The sequence below is a fragment of the Scomber scombrus genome, chromosome 1 (genome assembly GCF_963691925.1).
Source record: "Scomber scombrus chromosome 1, fScoSco1.1, whole genome shotgun sequence".
Taxonomy (NCBI): domain Eukaryota; kingdom Metazoa; phylum Chordata; class Actinopteri; order Scombriformes; family Scombridae; genus Scomber; species Scomber scombrus.
In genome coordinates, this window is record NC_084970.1 from 1,200,066 (window position 1) to 1,220,053 (window position 19,988).

The following is a 19,988-nucleotide window of genomic DNA, read 5'->3' on the forward strand; positions in this document are numbered from 1 at the left end:
ATGTGTAATTTCAGGTGATGTTTTTGAGAATTTCTGTTTATGAATAAAATAATTTGGCTTAAAGAATGATCAAATGAATAAGATATCGTGCATTATTATTCTATGAGTTGTAGTAACAGGTTAAAAGACAATGCAGAGTGGAGAGCTTGAGAAAGGTGAGACATGAGCCACAGCTCATCCAGCAGCTCTGATCCCGGTGCTGTAGTAATTTCGAAGGGACGGTCTTTTCCTCTGTCGACCAATGAGCGCCAGGCTGTGTGTTGGAAGCGAAACCCGATTGGCTCGCTTCAGCAGCTCGCTCTCACATCGACAGCCGATTGGTCGAGTGCGTTGCCCAAACCCTCGACACCAGCCCGTTTTCCCTCCTCTGTGTGAGGACGACGTTTTCCATCCAGAACAGAGGAGAAAAAACAGCAGTGAGAAAAAGGAGCTGTGGACGGAGGTCTGGAGGAGAAGAAAGGGGGGAAAGCTCGGCTGCTTCACCGGGAATACTACTCATACATTCCAGGAGGGAGACCGGACCGGCTGCCTTCACCCGCGGTTTCCTTTTTCGGTACGTTCTCCTCTCCGTTTGTTGTTATAGTGGCGGATAGTTTGACTGAGCCCTCTGCTTTCACTGGTGTCAAATGACACAAAAATCCAATTGTTCTTTGCTTTTTTTTCTCCCGTTGTACATTTGCTTTATTTTATCTATTTATTCCCAACAAATAGACCTAGCCCTCTGTGTGTTGTGAACGGGGAGTTACTTTGCTGCTTCACCCGTCATTTCTCCTCCAGTGTCAGATACATTGTTGCTTTTAGGGAGGAGGAGGAGAAAAAAAAGCACTTTTGGTTGTTGAAGGCAGTGTGAAGTTTACACAGTGGGACTCGTTTCTTTCTGTATTGACATTTTGAAACGTTTAACTCGTCTTGTGTAGGTTTATAACTTCCTTGAATTCCAGGAAAATGACTAATGGGCTCCAGAAAGTAGACTGTAGCAGGGGTTTCCAGAGTGGAGGAAACCCCCATGTACCTTGAAGGCAGCATTGGTACCTCCACAAATGTGATGGATAGGCTACATATGTATGCTTCTTATCTTGTCTGGAGGTTTACTCAGCTTCACTTTAACCTACCAGTTGCATCTTTTTTTTTTTTGCATGAATAACTGTAATGTCATATGAATGATACATGTAGCTCCAGCTGCAGGAGTGAGACAGTGAAAGAGCCAGAGGGGTGAAACAGAGGAATTAGAGATGTTACCTGAGGTTTGCTGCTGCTAGAAAACTGAGTAGCAGGCACTTCCTGGGCTAAATCAGTATGGACTTGACCCAGTTGGAATGATTGAATATGCTTGGATGTGGTAGTGGTAGTGGTAGTGGTGGTATGAGATCAGTGTGTCATGGAGGTATACTGTATAAGGCAGGGTTTGCCCCAGTTTGTTCCTTTCATGTACATTCAAGTCACTTCTTCTTCTTCTTCTTCTTCTTCTTCTTCTTCTTCTTCTTCTTCTTCTTCTGAAAACATGAGTCCCTGTAGATCTTTGAAAAACACTCACAGCTGCTTTGAAGGTCTTTCCAAAAAAACATTCAAAAATCGTCCTTCTTAATATTTGAAAGATTTTTAATCACATTTCAAAGTTTAGACTGTTTCCTCATCAGCTGGAAGTGACAGGATTCCTTGCTTGTCTATGTTTTGTTCACTATTTATGTGTGTTTATTTTTCTGATGTTGAAGCGAAGTGTGTGTGTGTGTGTGTGTGTGTGTGTGTGTGTGTGTGTGTGTGTGTGTGTGTGTGTGTGTGTGTGTGTGTGTGTGTGTGTGCGTGTGTTGAAAAGTATGCAGGGCTGATAGTTGGCTGTGAAAGCTGTGTTTACTTATTCTTTGACAGTTCAGTTCAATATTTTTTTTTTTTTACTTTTATTTTTATTCAGTCAGATGTTTTAAATTCCTCTAATAAGTGAGGTATTGAAAAGTCATATTTTGCAGTCACGTTTTGGATGCAGTGAAACAGCAGGATTGTAACCTGTAATCTCTCCTTACTGGTTTTCATTAACCAAAAAAAAAAAAAGAAGAAGAGGAAGGAGCAGCTTCTCATGTTTCATGTGTGCTCAGCTCTTTGCTTTCACTGGTTAAAATGGCCACCAGTGTCAGATCAGCTCAATTCTGGAAGGGCTACAGTGAAAATGGACTGTTGTGTGGTTCATGTTGTGTGTGTGTGAGCAGGTGTCTGGTATGATACCATTAGTGTGTGGAGGAAACATCTCTCAGAGCATTTTACATTGTTGTTACCCGTTGAATCAAACTCTGGTTCATTTCCTGTGTTGATGTGATTTGTTAGTGCAGATCTGATCACAGTGGTCGTCCACAGGTCAGCTGTACGGTGGAGCGGTTGGTCTGTGGTGGGAATGTGATCTGACCTCAATCCAATACTCTGTGAACTCCAGTAGTCAGGTGTGCTTTGCATGCTGGGAGACATATGAGTGAATTTAACTCAGTTTTACTAGCAGCTATCTGGAGAATGAACTGAGGTGTGACCTGGTCTATCACACATTTAAGAGCACAGTGAAAAATGTTCGTGTGTGTGTGTGTGTGTGTGTGTGTGTGTGTGTGTGTGTGTGTGTGTGTGTGTGTGTGTGTGTGCGCGTGTACTTGTGTGTGTGTGTAATTTAAAATGTTATACTTTTGTATAGGTGATACAAATGTTTGTCCATTGAGGCTGTTCTGGGTCAGATTTGACTCGTATCTATTGACATGCGTTTTAGTGAAATGAATAGTTGATAGTTTTAATAAGATAGTAGTTATGAGGATTTCTTTTTATGATGTAGCAGTGAAGACTGATGGCTCTAATGGTTCTACAATAAACCCCACACTTCCATAAAGTTCTGCTCATTTTACCTTTACATAAAATACATTTACATCATTATTGCTATGTTATATTTTCATGTCTTAGGTCAAATAGGACATGATATTGTGTGATAGGAGCTGTTTTTTCTCCACAAATGAGTGGTGTAAAAGCTAAAAAATACACACTCTCTGCTCTCTGAAACATTTATTAATAATTAACACATTTATTGATCAGTCAGATCGACTATTGATGCATTTTAAACAGATTTGTGGTTCAAAATTTAGTATAGACACTTTTTATGAGGAGATTCTTAGACCGGGTCAAAATCTGCAAGCTTGTAGAATATGAACACAATGTAAGGGTTAAATCATTCCAGCAGCTTTACATGGAGAGTGTGAAACCTGCTGTCAGCTGTGTGTGTGTGTGTTTGTGTGTGTGTGTGTGTGTGGATAAATGACCTCAAACATTGCAAATAAAGAAGTGATTCAAAAGTGCTACATCAGCATTCCTATCAAATTTAAAGGAGAGATGATTAGTCAGCTAATCAATTTGCCAATTGACAGACAATGAATCAGCAACTTTTTTGATAATCACTTCTTTTCTCGAGGCCGAGTTTGGATGTGTTGCTTTTCTTTGTGTCATTTATTGTAAATGGACTGTTTTTATTGGCTTTTTTTCCACTTTATTTTCCCTCCCAAGTGTTTCAGTTTTAGTAAGTTGAATCATTTGTGTGCAAAAAAAAAAAAGAAGAGAGTTTAGAATAGCAGACCACACACTTTATCTTGTCACACCGCAGAGTAAACACAACAATCGGCAGGCCACTTCAGACGAACTGCTCCCAAAAAATCCCGTCTGTCTGAGAGCATCCGTGATGTTTGTGCGCCGCATTCCAGCAGCAGCGGCAAAGAGGCATTTGTGTTTGATTTATGTGCTGAAATGTGTGTGTGTGTTTGTATGTATGTGTGTGTGTGGCCTGTAGGCTGGTGAGCTCACACAAATTAGGACTGCTCTGCTTTTTTTCTGTTGTCATCTAAAGCTCTGGTAGTTTTTAATGAACACTCTGCTTCCCTCTGGCTCAGCTGCAGAGCACGGAGGTATAACCTGCTTCCTAAGCCGCGGGATGCTTTACACACACACACACAAACACATACATACACACATATCGTGCAGCTGCAGAAGTTTTTTTGCAGTCCGGACTCTCCCTCTCTGATGTGGTCAAATGTGCCTCCGACCGCTTTTAAAAGAGCCAGCGAATCGTCTCCAAACCACATTAAAGACATGGAAATAATGAAAATAAGCTCAGCATCCAAAACAACCAAACAAACACATGCTGACTTCCAAATCAGGTTGTTTTAATCTGAAGGTTTGCATAACTACACACAAGTGTAGCTCTGTTAAATGATGGAATTTTACCGGTCATTATATCCACATTACTCATGATTATTTATGAGACGTCTCATTGTTTAAATATTCAGTGAAAGCACCAATCATCCCTACAGTATTCACAATATCTATGGGTTTACAGAGAGGAAAATGCCATGATATTTGATTCTGTGTGTGTATCGTCCAGCTGTAGTTTTAGGGTCATATGCAAATGATAGGAGTTTCCCAGGAGAAGCAGTAACACAGGAGGATGCTGGGAAATGAAGTACCCGGGAAACAGGAGTTGTGTATGTGTGTGTTTGAATAAAAGGTGCTGAGGACGTGGAGGGAGTCGGCAGCATCTGTTCAGCCGTCTGATTGGCTGGCTCCAGCGCACATACAGTCAGTGCGCTGTCTGCTGTGTCTATCATCACCTCTCTCACACACACACACACACACACACACACACACACACACACACACACACACACACACACACGCACACACACACACACACACTCAGATCCTCCTTTTAATTCAATTCAGTCTGCTTTATTGGTCCTGACTGATGAAACATCCATCCGTCTCTCTAGTAAACACACACACATTGACATGTGGATGCCACACTCACACACACAAAACGGTGACTTCTGTGTGTGGTTGTCATGGAAACGAAGACCCATGTGCTCCCTGTTCAGACTCCGTGTCTGATCTCTGTGCGTGTGTGTGTGTGTGTGTGTGTGTGTGTAGCCTTTGAGTACAGTGTTAATAATCCACTTATACATATTTTATCAGAGCTAATGCCCCAATACATTTAATCAATACAGTATAAAAATATTTGTCACTGTGGTTTGAGAAGCTTTGTTTCAATTTCAAAGATGATTTTTTTCTTCGTCTTCTGTCACAGATACCATGATGTGTGTTCAGTTCATGATATGTTAGAAAGACCTGTATACAGATGTGTTGGTGCTTGGTAACATTTAATGGAATCTGAATCTTTTTTTCCTTTTTTTTAGTTTAAGGTATTTTTATTAGCTTTTAGGTTATAGAAAATAAAATCGGAAATAGAGTTAAATATGGTCGTACAGACTCCCATCCCACTAATAACCCTACCCCCATTGCACCATCCCTAATGTACAACATGACACATCATATTAAGTATGATAAACAATTTATAGAAGACACAAAAAACACAAATGAGTTCAGAAAAAGATGGGGGGGGGGGGGGGGGGGGGGGACAATAATGTGTGTCTGATATGGTTTGTGCTTTAAAGAAAGTCTAATTACCACGTTTAAATTCTTCAATTGATGTCTCCTCTTTCTGAATTTATTTATTTCTCCACAGGGACAATGTACATCATTCTACATTTTCCGAGAACTGAAAACGTAAATGTACCCAATTGCAGCCAAGGGCTGATTTCCATTGGTAGTCCCCCCTGCCGGATGTTACCGGCACAATTCCTAAAATTAAAATTAACTACATTACACAGAATAAATTCTCTCTCATTAACACATGTAAATATATTTCATCACAGAAGTGTAACTGCTGGATACAAGCTGTCCCCTACTTCACTGTAAAGTCCATTCTCAGTGTTTGTGCACTTGAAGTTTCCACATCACACTTGTGTACAAGGACTGGCTCCAAACTGGATGTTATAGTCCCTCCCCTAAAAATGGGATCATAGAGTAATGTAGAGTGGTGTAGAGTAGTGTGGTGTAGTGTAGTTTAGAGTAATGTAGTGTGATGTAGTATAGTGTAGAGTAGAGTAATGTAGTGTGGTGTAGTATAGTGTAGATTATTGTGGTGTAGTATAGAGTATTGTGGTGTAGTGTAGAGTAGTGTGGTGTAGTGTAGAGTATTGTGGTGTAGTGTAGAGTATTGTGGTGTAGTGTAGAGTAGTGTGGTGTAGTGTAGAGTATTGTGGTGTAGTGTAGTGTGGTGTAGAGTAGTGTGGTGTAGAGTAGTGTGGTGTAGTATAGTGTGGTGTAGTGTAGAGTAGTGTGGTGTAGAGTAGTTTAGTGTAGAGTAGTGTGGTGTAGAGTAGTGTAGTGTAGAGTAGTGTGGTGTAGAGTAGTTTAGTGTAGAGTAGTGTGGTGTAGAGTAGTTTAGTGTAGAGTATTGTGGTGTAGTGTAGAGTAATGTAGAGTAGTGTGGTGTAGAGTAGTGTGGTGTAGTATAGTGTGGTGTAGTGTAGAGTAGTGTAGAGTAGTGTAGTGTAGAGTAGTGTGGTGTAGTGTAGAGTAGTGTAGTGTAGAGTAGAGTAGTGTGGTGTAGTATAGTGTGGTGTAGTGTAGAGTAGTGTAGAGTAGTGTAGTGTAGAGTAGTGTGGTGTAGTGTAGAGTAGTGTAGTGTAGAGTAGAGTAGTGTGGTGTAGTGTAGAGTAGTGTAGTGTAGAGTAGAGTAGTGTAGTGTAGAGTAGTGTGGTGTAGTATAGTGTGGTGTAGTATAGTGTAGAGTGGTGTGGTGTAGTTTAGAGTAATGTAGTGTAGTAGAGTGTAGAGTGGTGTAGTGTAGTGTGGTGTAGAGTAGTGTAGTGTAGAGTAATGTAGTGTAATGTAGTGTAGAGTAGTGTAGTATAGTGTAGAGTGGTGTAGTGTAGTGTGGTGTAGTATAGTGTAGAGTGGTGTAGTGTAGAGTAGTGTAGTATAGTGTAGAGTGGTGTAGTGTAGTGTGGTGTAGTATAGTGTAGAGTGGTGTAGTGTAGTCTAGAGTAGAGTAATGTAGTATAGTGTAGAGTAATGTAGTGTGATGTAGTATAGTGTAGTGTGGTGTAGTATAGTATACTGTTGTGTAGAGTAATGTAGTGTGGTGTAGTATAGTCTAGAGTAGAGTAATGTAGTATAGTCTAGAGTAGAGTAATGTAGTATAGTCTAGTGTAGTGTGGTGTAGTATAGTATACTGTTGTGTAGAGTAATGTAGTGTGGTGTAGTATAGTCTAGAGTAGAGTAATGTAGTGTAGTGTAGTATAGTCTAGAGTAGAGTAATGTAGTATAATGTAGAGTAATGTAGTATAATGTAGAGTAGTGTGTAGGGCTGAACGATTTTAGGAAAAGATCTAATTGCGATTTTTCTGTCAGATATTGCGATTTTGATTTGATTCACGATTTCCTTCAAATCAAGCTTCAGTGCAATATTCAAAATGTACAGTAACATTAAAACATTAAATGCCATTACTCTAATGCAAGGATGAAAACTAAAGTTAAAAATTGCTTCCAAATGTATTTATTCAGAAACATGCATATAGATTCTAGAAGTCCTTGACCAACGGCAGTTATTACAAATGAAGAACTAAAACAGCCATCTTTGACTTTGTCTTTGTCTTAACTTAAAAAAGTAGTGCAAAAAAATCCTTAATTGTGTTAAGTTAAAAAAAAAAGTTAAATAAAATACAAAACAATTCCAAAAAAACCCCGATGTTAAATAAGTAATAAAAACAAAATCCAACAATTCCAATAAAGGAAAAAAGAATCTTGCTCAAGTAGGTAGGTCAAGGTCAGTCTTTTATGGCTCAAGAGAGCTAGCTTAACAACATCTATAGCATCGGTTAAAGTACTTTATTCATCTTTTTAAGTGAAATTGAAAAGTAATGGTAATAAAATAAAACTCTTATTACAATAAAATGACCCTTCTGAAAAATATGTCAGACATTAAAACAGGTGGGTCATTCATTTATGGCTGAGCTGCACCCAAATATTGTCTATTCTGTAACAATAATATTTTCCTGAAAAATAGCAAATATCTTTTTTAAACAAAGGCTGACACCACAAGTCAGGGTGAAGTGCTCCACATTTTTCAACTCTGTTATCACTTTTTCTTTACACTCCGCGTACAGCTATGGGATGGCAACCTGGTTGAAGTAGGTGCAGGAGGGAATCATATATCTTCTGTCCAGCGTGCAGAGGAGGTTTTTAAATCCGTCTTTGGTGACCGTGTTAACAGACACGTGTTATGGCCGTCGTTATCTCCCGGTGTCTTCTGCTGCTCTTATCATACAGAGTTACACTGGCAAAAGATGCTGTAATTGTAGTCTGTTTGCTACAGTGGGCCTGAGTATCATTTTCACCGGACTTTTTCGTCATGCACTCGTCATGCAAATGCCTGTGGTGATTTTTCAAGTGCCAGTATAAATTGGTTGTGTTTCCGCTGGATGTTGCAACTTTAGCGCGACTGGTTTCTGGTGCACGTCTGCAGCCTCAAACCCAAAATACTCTCAAATGACCAACGTGCTGTTTTTCTTGGGGATTAAATCCACTAACTCCGCTTCTGGTCCAGCTGAAGCCATTTCTGAATAATTACAATTAAGGAGCAGGTTAATACTGATTGGTTAGTGTGACCTGTCAACGAGTAGCATGCCGCTTCTGATTGGTGAGCTTGGCAGGATGGTAGGGAGACGGCATGTGTAAAATAGTTGACACAACAGATCCTGGGTCAGTCAGGAGCGCTGCAAAAAACGCAGCTTTGGCGATCACATGATCGCGTTGTCTGAAATCGCAATTTCGATCAGAAAACGATAAATTGTTCAGCCCTATAGTGTGGTGTAGTATAGTGTACTGTAGTGTAGAGTAATGTAGTGTGGTGTAGTATAGTGTACTGTAGTGTAGAGTAATGTAGTATAATGTAGTATAGTGTACTGTAGTGTAGAGTAATGTAGTGTGGTGTAGTATAGTGTACTGTAGTGTAGAGTAATGTAGTATAATGTAGTATAGTGTACTGTAGTGTAGAGTAATGTAGTGTGGTGTAGTATAGTGTACTGTAGTTTAGAGTAATGTAGTGTGGTGTATAGGGCTGGGTATCGTGGCCAATTTCCTAAATCGATTCGATTTCGATTCATAAGGTTCTGAATCGATTAATCACGATTCGATTCGATTCAATTCAATCTGCTCTTAAATAATGAAAATGGCTCAACTGTACTAAATACAAATTTACTTTATTTTTTCTCTTCACATTAAACAACAGGTTTTAAGTGCAAACTTGTAAATTGGACAGTTTAAACTTGAGCTGTAAACAAAACTGTCTCAAGTCTCAAAAGTACAATTTTGAAATTAGAAAGGAATTGCAAGTGAAAGTGTTTGAACTACAACATTCCATCACTGCAAATTACATTAAGGCATTGTTTATTAAAGTAACCCCTGGCGTTGTATATCTGTTTGTTTCCCTATTTTCATATTACTACTGCTGTTTCAAAACATATTGTTTCTGTAAATGATGCCAACCAATAAAGCTTTATAAAAAATACAAAAAAACTTCATGGGGAATAATCGATCTCATGCCCTATGAATCGATAATGCTACATCGATCCAAAATCGATTTAATTCGATTTTTTTACCCAGCCCTAGTGGTGTAGTGTAGTAATGTAGTGTGGTGTAGTATAGTGTATTGTAGTGTAGTGTTTTCACATATGAGCAGCTGACTGTAAGTGACTGTATTGGTTTGTGCCTCCTGCTGAGCTGCATGTGATAGATCCTGACTCCTCTGTCTCTCTCTCTCTCTCTGTGTGTGTTATCTGTGCAGTTATGATGTCTGTTTAGACAGTCACCTCACTCATAAAACCCACTCTGTGTGATGCAGCTGCTTGTTTCCCCTGAAGCTTCATACTGTTGTATTTCATACAGATGTAATCACTTCTCCTAGCATTAAGTAAGACAGGAGTGTCTCCACTATTAACTATTAACTGCTGTGTCAAATCCTGTACTGACTTGTCATAATAACAGCTGCAATACTTTGTTTTCCACCATTTCTTGCTCCACATTCAGAAGCATTGTGTCTTATTTTTTATTTTTCTTTGCAAATGAATGTCATATTTGCCCAACTCTCTCCAGATGAGTCTCTGTGTTGTTGTTGCTCTATTCACATGAATGAAGGGGCTCAGTTCTAGCTCTTTGGCAAGTAGCTTCTGGCTTTAATGTGAACTAGCTACAGCTGCTAGATGTTTGTACTTTAATCAAGAAAAAGCAGGAAGACGCCTGCTAACACAATGTGATTGTTTTTCTATATTTCTAACAGGAAAAAGGAATGAAGGATGACAAATTGTTAAATCCTAGCAGCTCCAATACAGAAGAAGCCATTGACGCTAGGGCTGCAACTGACAATAATTATTTATTATTTATTTTTCCCAATTAATTATTTTTTAAATAATAATAATAATAACTTTATTTATATAGCAGCTTTCATATAAGAATTCCAGCTTAAAGTGCTTTACAACAAAATCAATGACATCCAGCTTCACATTAAAAGCACATAAAAACATGCAACAAGTATTAATCTAACATAATCAGTCAGTTAATCAATCAATCATTGATCCATGAAACGTCAGAAAATAGTGAAAATGTGTGTTGAACATCAGCTCTTTCTGAATACTTAACCACACTACTTAATACATGTTAGATACTTTGAAGCAGCACAAAAAGCTGTAAACACAACACTGACTCATTTCAACCTTCTACAATGATTATAATGAAGTCCAGTATTCACTCATTAGCTGCAGAATGCTCCAGTATGTCTAGTCTGAGACACAACTCTTTATTTTATTAGCAGAGCAGAGCAGCTTTAAGGTAGTTTAGTCACTCTTTCACAATATGTGCTTCATCCTCAGTAGAATCTAGTTATTTAAGATATTGTTAGATTATCTTTACTGAAAGTTTCAAAGCAGCTGGAACTGTGGCTGCTCACCCACATCACACAACGACAGGCTTTTCCACAAAGTAAAGTATTGTGTGTGTGTGTGTGTGTGTGTGTGTGTGTGTGTGTCCATGTGAAATATGATTGGTGTGTTATTCCCAGTATGTGGCCTGTCCTTTGTTTGTCTGTCTTCCTGTGTGGAATATCAACATCCTCTCATTTGTTGCTCCACCCACCAAAAGTGCAGCCAAACCAGAGTCTCTGTCTTTGTCTGCTCATATACATCTCTCTGTGTTACTGTATGATACTGTGTGTGTGTGTGTGTGTGTGTGAGTGAGTTTGACTCTTGTGGAGCATGTGGTGAGAATGCTGTCATATTTGTTCTGTGTGTGTGTGTTTGTGTGTGTGTGAGGCTGACAGTGTACCTTCAATCGCTGCGGCTGCTTAAACACATTCCAGTCCTCTCTCACTCTGTTTACTTTGCTCTCAGCATCTCCTTTCTCTCTCTCTTTCTCTCTCTCTCTCCTTTATTTCTACTTCTTCAGTTCACTTGCTCTCCCCTCTCTGTTTCTCCTCACTTCCTCCTCTCCTCCTCTCTTGTGTTTTTCTCTCTCCAGCTCTGCGAGCGTCTGGGCCTCTCGGAGGTCTCGGAAGTCAAGTTGTTGTCAGTGTGAGGTTTGTAACTGATTTACTGATGTCACCTTTAATCTCTAGCTCCGTCCCGTCCTCTCCGCTCATCCACTCTGACAGGAACACCACAAGCTCCAAATAAGACTGGAGGAATCGGGTCCAAAACCTCCACATCACTCCATCTCAGACAGCTACCTGCTGCAGGTGCCTGGATGAGGATTTCAACACCTTGCCACTTTGTTATTGTGACTCCAGGTTTTCCATTTCATCTCTTTAGTTGGAGATGATGAGATGTGTCAATCAGCTCTTCTTTATCCATTTTTCGGAGTCTCTTTGATCAACTCTTTGATCAACTCAAAGACTGGGGAGTTTGATCCAGCTTCTCCACCATATGAATCATTTGATATTCTCTTTCTCTCTTTCATGTCCGAGCTTTTTTCCTGCAGGCTCTCCACATTTCTCTCAAGCTTGTGTACGCTTTTCTGTAGAGATTACATATATCCAACATTGTTGTTTGACTTGTTTCTAAATCAGAATGTAGCACCATGATTTTACTTGCACTTTCCATTTTTAACTCCTTGTAATTCTAATTTAATCGCACCAATTTCCACATACGCAGCTCTGTTTGATAAAGACTAGATATTCCCACGGCCGGATCTACCATACAGGCAATCTGGGCAAACGCTCAGGGTCCCTTGAGCAGAAACGGGCCCCTTCATGATGGGCGAAAAAAATGCACATTTTTTGGTCAGGGTCTACAGAAACAATACAAGGCTTGACCCATTCTTTTGAAGTTGATAGTTACAGTCGCTTTCAGAAACTTAGTTTGTCCAAAACTAAACATGGAGCTATAAGGTTTCCACCTGACAGCAGCGTTAACCAATCATAAAATAAGACGTTTGTATATGTTTGTTTCCAGGGAAATACATCTCATGATTGGCTGTATTTATTTGTCTTTTTGATAGTTGGGTTATTGATGATTGGTTAGCCGGGAAAAATTATCAACTAGCAGAATGAGTTTCAGATATGATACAATATGATATGATACGATACAGTACAATATGATACAGTACAATATGATACAATATGATACAGTACAATATGATACAGTACAATATGATACAGTACAATATGATACAGTACAATATGATACAGTACAATATGATACAGTACAATATGATACAATGCGATACAGTACAATATGATATGATACAATAAGATATGATGTACGTTATTGTCCCCATAGGGAAATTTGTCTTAGAATCAAAGGCTGCACACAGAAATGCCTCCACAATCGCTCCAGTGATCAAATTCTGTTTTGTTGAATTTTGAAATGTGAATTCACTTCACTGACTCATCCAGCCTTGGCTATTCCCATTTTGAGTGAGGCCACAGGCTCAGCTTTGCTCAGCTAGCTCGGACATGTCCCCATGTGTGACAGCTCCCGTCTTATTAACAGTGGCCTTCTTTGTGTACTTGTATTTACACATATTACTCCACATTTACATGAAAAATGAAGAATGGAAACCAGTTGGAATGTTCTTCTGGTGCTACTACTCCATTGTGTGCTCACTAGCCCTAGTTCTCAGCCTTCAGATCACACACACACACACACTCACACACAAACCCACACACACACACACACACACACACACCCACACCCACACCCACCCACGCACGCACGCACGCACGCACACACACACACACACACACACACACACACACACACACACACACACACACACACACAGGAGCAGGGCCAAGACTTCAACCCACAACCTTGTAGCTGTGAGGCAAACACACACTCAGCATCGCAGCTAATGTTAATCACTCAGTGTGAAAGTGCTTCATGAAACAAGAGGTTTAGCGGTCAGTAATATGGTATCAAACTCCAAATTGAAGCAGAAAAAATTGCTAGTGTGTGTGTGTGTGTGTGTGTGTTTGTTTAGGACTTGGTAATTACAGCTGGCAGCAGAGTTTGAATTAGCAAGCAGGCAGAGGAATGTCTTTGGTGTGTTTGCTGCTGTCACTGTGAGCAAGGCCTTTTCACATGCTTTAACCTGTGTGTGTGTGTGTGTGTGTGAAGATATTACATGTTATTTATGTAAATGAGGGCGCTTTTCTCGATAAGTGCATTTTTTAGCATGAGGATGCATTTCTAAATGGTTGCTCTTGTGTGTGTGTGTGTGTGTGTGTGTGTGTGTGTGTGTGTGTGTGTGTGTGTGTGTGTGTGTGTGTGTGTGTGTGTGTGTGTGTGTGTGTGTGTGTGTGTGTGTGTGTGTGTGTGTGTGTGTGTGTGTGTGTGTGTGTGTGTGTGTGTGTGTGTGTGTAAGAGGTCAACACTCGCTTTGGCAAAGTCGGCCAATTCAAAGAGTCACACACACACACAAGCGCATTCTCTTTCCAGGCTGCCTCTACTTGGAGGAAGCCGTAACTTATCCTGTAACACACACACACACACACACACACACACACACACACACACACACACACACACACACACGGACGTCCTGTCTGGGTGGAACCACTGGATGACGTGCTTGGCTGCTTCTGGTGGCCTCTGGGTGATCTGTCTTCCAGATGTAGCGAATAGCAGCAGCAGATGGTGGTGCTGGGTGGAGTCGGGGGACTTCTCTGGTTCCTCACAGTGACAGTTGGGGTCAACAACCGTCCCCAGAGCTTTAGTGAAGGGCTGATTATTCTTTCTAGAAGCAGATTTACAAGGTTTATGCCAAAAATACCAAAACATCACAAACATTTGGTGTATGTCAAAACTGTGAAGTGGAAACAAACAGTCATTTTCTTGATGAATTGTTTGGTTAAAATGTCAGATGTCTAGTTTCAGAAGTATTGTAAGTATATAGTAAGTAGTAGATTTAAGTGTTACTACTAAGTATTGTCTTATATGACAAATAAAGGGCACATTTGAGAGGCTGAAACAAGGGAAAGTTTTGTATTTTTGGCTTGAAAAATGATTTAAATCATCAAATTGGTTAATTTTCTGTTGATTGATTAACCAATTAATCAACGTTTGGAAATTAATCTAAATTACAGATTTAGTCACATTTACAGACCTAACTTTAGTCACATGATCAGTAAGTACATTCTGCTTTACAATAACAGTCATGAATCAATTAATTGAGATGTTGATAAGTAAGTGATCTTGCTCCATATTGTGTACATATTAGTATAAGAGTGAACTGAGGTCACCTGCAGTAACACAGATATATATTTGTTGCATGTCCAAACTCATCATAGTTTGTTTTTGTTGTGGTTTTTAATACTGGATGAAGAAACTGCTCTAAATCTGATTCATTTTAAATGTAATACTGTTTCTTGGTCAGCTCTATTTGCTTGCTGTCACATATACAATATTCTCTACTGGCTGGAAGAAGACCATGATGAACAGTGTGATGTGATGTTCCTACAGGACATACAGCATACAGCATACAGCATACATACAGTAGCATACTGATGTTTTATATACATTTCTGGACTAGTTTTTGGACTCTCTCCCATTCTGCTTTCATCGTTTGCTTGGACTAGTTAATAATATTTGGCGCCGACAGGGTCTGTCCTGCTGCTGGAAATGAGCCTGTAAAACTGCTCTGCTTCCTTTTTACAATCTCTATACATCTGTAATGTATCTATATGAATGCCAGTGTACAGCAGGCATGTATGTAATGAGACAAACACCAGCCAGACGCCTTCTACTGACCGCATGTTTGTATCACGTGGAGACATGGAGTTAGAGGAGTTTAAATATAACACACTGCTTTACTGAGTAGTTTTAAGGTGTACTATGCAGGAGAGAGAGAGATAATGATTCTGATGGTTTCACTGCAGACACACAGACCTTCTGCTCTTTATACATCACTGACACAGAGACAGAGAGCAGAGCGGAGCAGAGGAGAGAGACAGTGATGTAACCTGGTCTCTACACTACCAACAAGCTCCTAGGAACAGCACCGGGCTTTGAAGCCAATTTGACATAACAGCTGAACATCACGTGATGCTACTTGGCCCAAAAAGACTTTTTCCCGTAGACTAACATTTAGAAAGAGTCAGCGGATACATTATTGATTTGTCTGAGCGTCATAACCTCTGCAAAATACTACTACAGTACTATCAGAATAGGAATGAACAAGGTCTTGGTCTCAGACGCTGTATCCACTTCTCTTTATACATCCATGTATGAGTCCTGACCTCACACCCTGCATGCTGTTATTAGCTGGGGACTACACACCCACTGCACAAAGCCCAGAAGTGTCCTGAACACAGCAAATAATAAGACAATAATAAAATGCAGACACATACAGCACCAAATACTATTAGTGGCTCATAAGTGATTGTCAGGGATCATTTTTATATGAGTCTATACATAATTCTTTTGTAAAATCCTGCATAATATACCTTTTTTTTTTTAAACTTCTTTTTATTTTGTTTTCACATCAGTCATACAGTGCATCAAAACAAATTCTTATATGGCATAAAGATGAATACCAAATATGTCAGTCTTAGGGGGTTCAGACGGGTAGTCCATGGTTTGGTCCATAGCCCACAAGGGTCAAATACTTAAAGACTGATCGACATCCTTCAATAGGTTAATACATTGTTATTCCTAGACCTGTCTTCAGGTTCCAGCAGAGAAGACACAAAAACAAAAATAAAGGTATATATAAATATATATATATATATATATATATATATATATATATATATATATATATATATAAGGTTATATTAAGTGGAGATGCAACACAATAGAGGTCCAGTTATTGAGGAATGCTTCTGACTTTAGCTGTAAAACTGCAGTGGTATATTCCATGTGATACACCTCTTGGACTCTATCCCTCCATTGGACTATCGTGGGGGGCTGTGGCTTCAACAAGGAGGCCGTTATGACTTTATTTGCAATTAGCAGAAGTGTCCTTAACAGTTTTGTATGGCTATCTTCCAGAAAGTCCTCAGGTACTATGCCAATAAAATATGTAGTGGATACATCGGTAGGTCTATAGATAAGCATTGCTTTATTTCTCTTTGTATATTTTTCCAATATTCTAATACTTTCGGACAATCCCAGAATATATGTGTGTGGTCCCCCAGTAAGCCACAACCCCTCCAACACTCAGGTGAAGTATTACTCCACTTTGATGTAACCAGAGGTGTTCTAAAATATCTCATTCTCAGCTTCCAACCATATTCCCTCCAACTGAGGCTATTTGTTACCTTATGCCCCTGTTCAAATGAAGTTTCTCACTGTTTGTCAGATAATACTGTATTCATCTCCAATTCCCATTTTTCTTTAGTATCCAGGTTATTTTCTCCCAGATCTTCTTTTAGTGCCTTTATATAAATGTGATATACATTTTTTTGTCACTGTTCCCTGTATAGTTGAAATGAAAATATACTCTGTTTTAGATGGTAGGGAACCAAGCTCTTCCCATTCTTTATGTTTCTTTAGATAGTCTCTTATCTGTAAGAACCTGAAAAAGTCTTCAGTTGCTAAATCATACTTTTCTTTAATTTGTTCAAATGACTTTAATACAGTTCCCTCAAATAATTGGTCCAAGACCTCCAAACCCTTGTCTTTCCATCTTTCAAAACCCTTATCTAGTCTTGCTGGAGTGAATTCTATATTTTTAGCTATGCTAATGGCTCTGGATATGGTCATAGGTGATTGTATTTTTTTTTTCTTACAGTAGACCAAACTCTCAAAGTATTTTTAACCCATATGTTTGTAAGCTTTTTCATCCTATCGGTGTCTAAGTTAAGGAATGGAAGTGAGTTCAATGGAACATCTAGACATTCGGACTGTTCCATTCCTACCCAAACAGTATCTTTTTCTTGAGATACCCAGGAAACCATGGATTGTAATTGGGCTGCCCAGTAATAATATTTCAGATTAGGTAAATTCAGGCCTCGGTTGATTTTTGTACATAGTAATCTTCTGAGTTTAAGTCTAGGGGGTTTGCTTTGCCATATGAATTAGAATTAGAAAACCATCTCTCTATAGTGGTGAAAGTAGCTGAGGGGACAAGAATAGGCAAAGATTGGAAAAGAAAAAGTAGTCTGGGGAGGATGTTCATTCGAATAGTCTCCATTCTTCCATCAAAGAAAGTTGTAATATTTCCCATCTTATAAGATCTGATTTTATACAATTCATCAACTTCCCATAATTGACTGTGAACATTTTTGATAGATCAGTAGTTAGAAATATTCCCATGTATCTGAATCTTTGTGACCAGTGAAAATGAAGTCTACCTGTTAATTGTGTAGGCCACTGCCCCTTTAACATCATAGCTTCAGACTTGGACTCGTTAATCTGATATCCAGTTCATCCAGTTCCAGGTTTGTTGGCCTTCTTTTCCGATTCTTTTCGAAGGTTCGCCATAATGATTATTTGGTATTGTGTGTGTGTGTGTGTGTGTGTGTGTGTGTGTGTGTGTGTGTGTGTGTGTGTGTGTGTGTGTGTGTGTGTGTGTGTGTGTGTGTGTGTGTGTGTGTGTGTGTGTGTGTGTGTGTGTGTGTGTGTGTTTTCAGTGTGCATGCATTAAAGCAGAGGTGCCAGTAGAATCCAGCTTGAATCAGATTGAGACGACACACCGTGTGAGTGTGTGATTGTTTTTAATTAAAAAGAAAAGTAAAATTACGTTTTGGCTAGTTTTTTAAAGACTCTCCTCAGGAGCTTTGAAGTCAGGCTGTTGCCTTGGTCATGACGTCACCGGAAGTCTATAATATACCTTTTTAAGGACCTGTAATCATGTTGGCTCAACGGTTGAGACAGAGAAAGTGCACTCTTGAACTTGTTGATAGAAAAACTGTGACAAACTCAGTCAGTTCAGGAGGCTCATGTGATATAATGAAAAGCTCCAGAACAGCTACAAATGTATGCTGCAGTGAAATTTCTCCATTTCAAATAGTTTCATGTATCTGTACTCATCCCCTATGTACTGTACTGTAGGTGCACCTTTTAAATACCCCCTTAAAGCAGTGGTGTGTGGGTAGGTGGGGACCCCCCCCCCCCCCCCCCCCTCGGTGTGGTTGCAGACAGATTTACGAGGCTTTAACGCTCAATTGCCTCTGCCGGTGCTCAGACAACAGAGAGCCCCCATGCTTCCATGGCGATCTGCCTCAGAGATCACACAAACAAATGTCATATCAGCTTCCATAATCCATTTCTGCTATCCGAACGTCTGTCAAGTGTGTCTATCCTTATCTCAATCACTCCACCTTCAACCAGTGTGTTCATCTCCGGAGTGTCTTCACAGCTACACCCAATCATAAACTGTAAGTTCACACTGCAACAAGAGGAAGAAACACTGTATCAGTGTTGTCAAGGAGACGCTTATTTTAAAGAACACACTTTTGGTACAGTCTCAATCTCTCTGAAATCCAGACTATAGTAAGGATGTAGTCTGGCTCAGTGGATTAAAGTGAAGCCTGACTGTGGATCATGCAGACGTGCCACCAGGATCCTGGAATGAAGAAACAGAAATAGGACCCGACAGATATTGGATTTTTGGGGCCGATGCTGACATTAGGGAGTAAAAAAAAATTCTGATATTGATATTATATGTACAGAATATTTACATAAACATACTTTTTTTGCAATGGTCCAAGTGTTGTCATCAAACACTTGAGACAAATATATGTTATGGAGGTCATGATAATTTACAGTTTAATAATAAACCATATTGTATAAAATGACATCAGTGCTCTGTGAATTCAATAATTCTAAATAACTATAAATAAAAAACACATGTACAAATAGAGTACATTAAACTTGAATTAAGAACAAGTATCAAATGTATATAAAATGCTGCCTATATAACTTAATTAATTATATATATATATATATCAGACAACATATTCACCAATACCGATATATCTGTTATAGGTCAATATCAGCTGATAATATCAGCTATCAGATATATCAATTGGGCTCCAAACAGAATAGAATTAATAGAATAATTAAATAGAATAAACATTTAGCAGTGTCAGTGTGTGGAACTCCTACCAAAACACAAGATTTTACATTAACCAAATAATTAATACTAAACAACATAGTAGGTAGGTAGGAAAGTCATCAGTTTTGCTGATGATGGCCCTAAATGGAAAGCTCACCAAAGTCATATAGATTCATCCTGATGGGAACATGAATGACACTCTATCCAATAGTTATGGAGACATTTCACTTGCAACCACATGTATGAACTTCATGGTGGTGGTGGTAGAGGAAGTAGAGGTTAAAGCTCATGGGATCACTAAAGTCAGTGTCATAGAAAGTCTGGAAATCATGAATGCTCAAAAACAAATGTTGTATAAGTCCATGTAGCTGTTGAAGGACCTGACAGTATGTGAAAACGATCGCCATCACCACCACCATCTGGACTGAATTCACAGACCTCCAACCACTAAAGCACTAAATTACAGCAGCGGAACTCTAGCTACCCCCCCACACATGAACAATAATACTGAAATAGATCATAATTCAATATGTAATTTGTAGATAGAAATAACTGTCCTGACCCATAATTGTGGTAGTGTAGCA

The 19,988-nt window shown here is 39.3% G+C and overlaps 1 protein-coding gene across 1 annotated transcript in view; it reads left to right on the plus strand.

Moving 5' to 3' along the window:
* Positions 1-462: 462 nt before the first annotated feature.
* The window catches only part of ccdc102a (coiled-coil domain containing 102A), an 86,863-nt gene continuing 67,337 nt past the window's right edge, over positions 463-19,988 (plus strand). The window contains exon 1 of the mRNA XM_062419129.1: positions 463-553. The gene's annotated coding sequence lies outside the window, so the exon portion shown is untranslated. The remainder of the gene's footprint in view (positions 554-19,988) is intronic.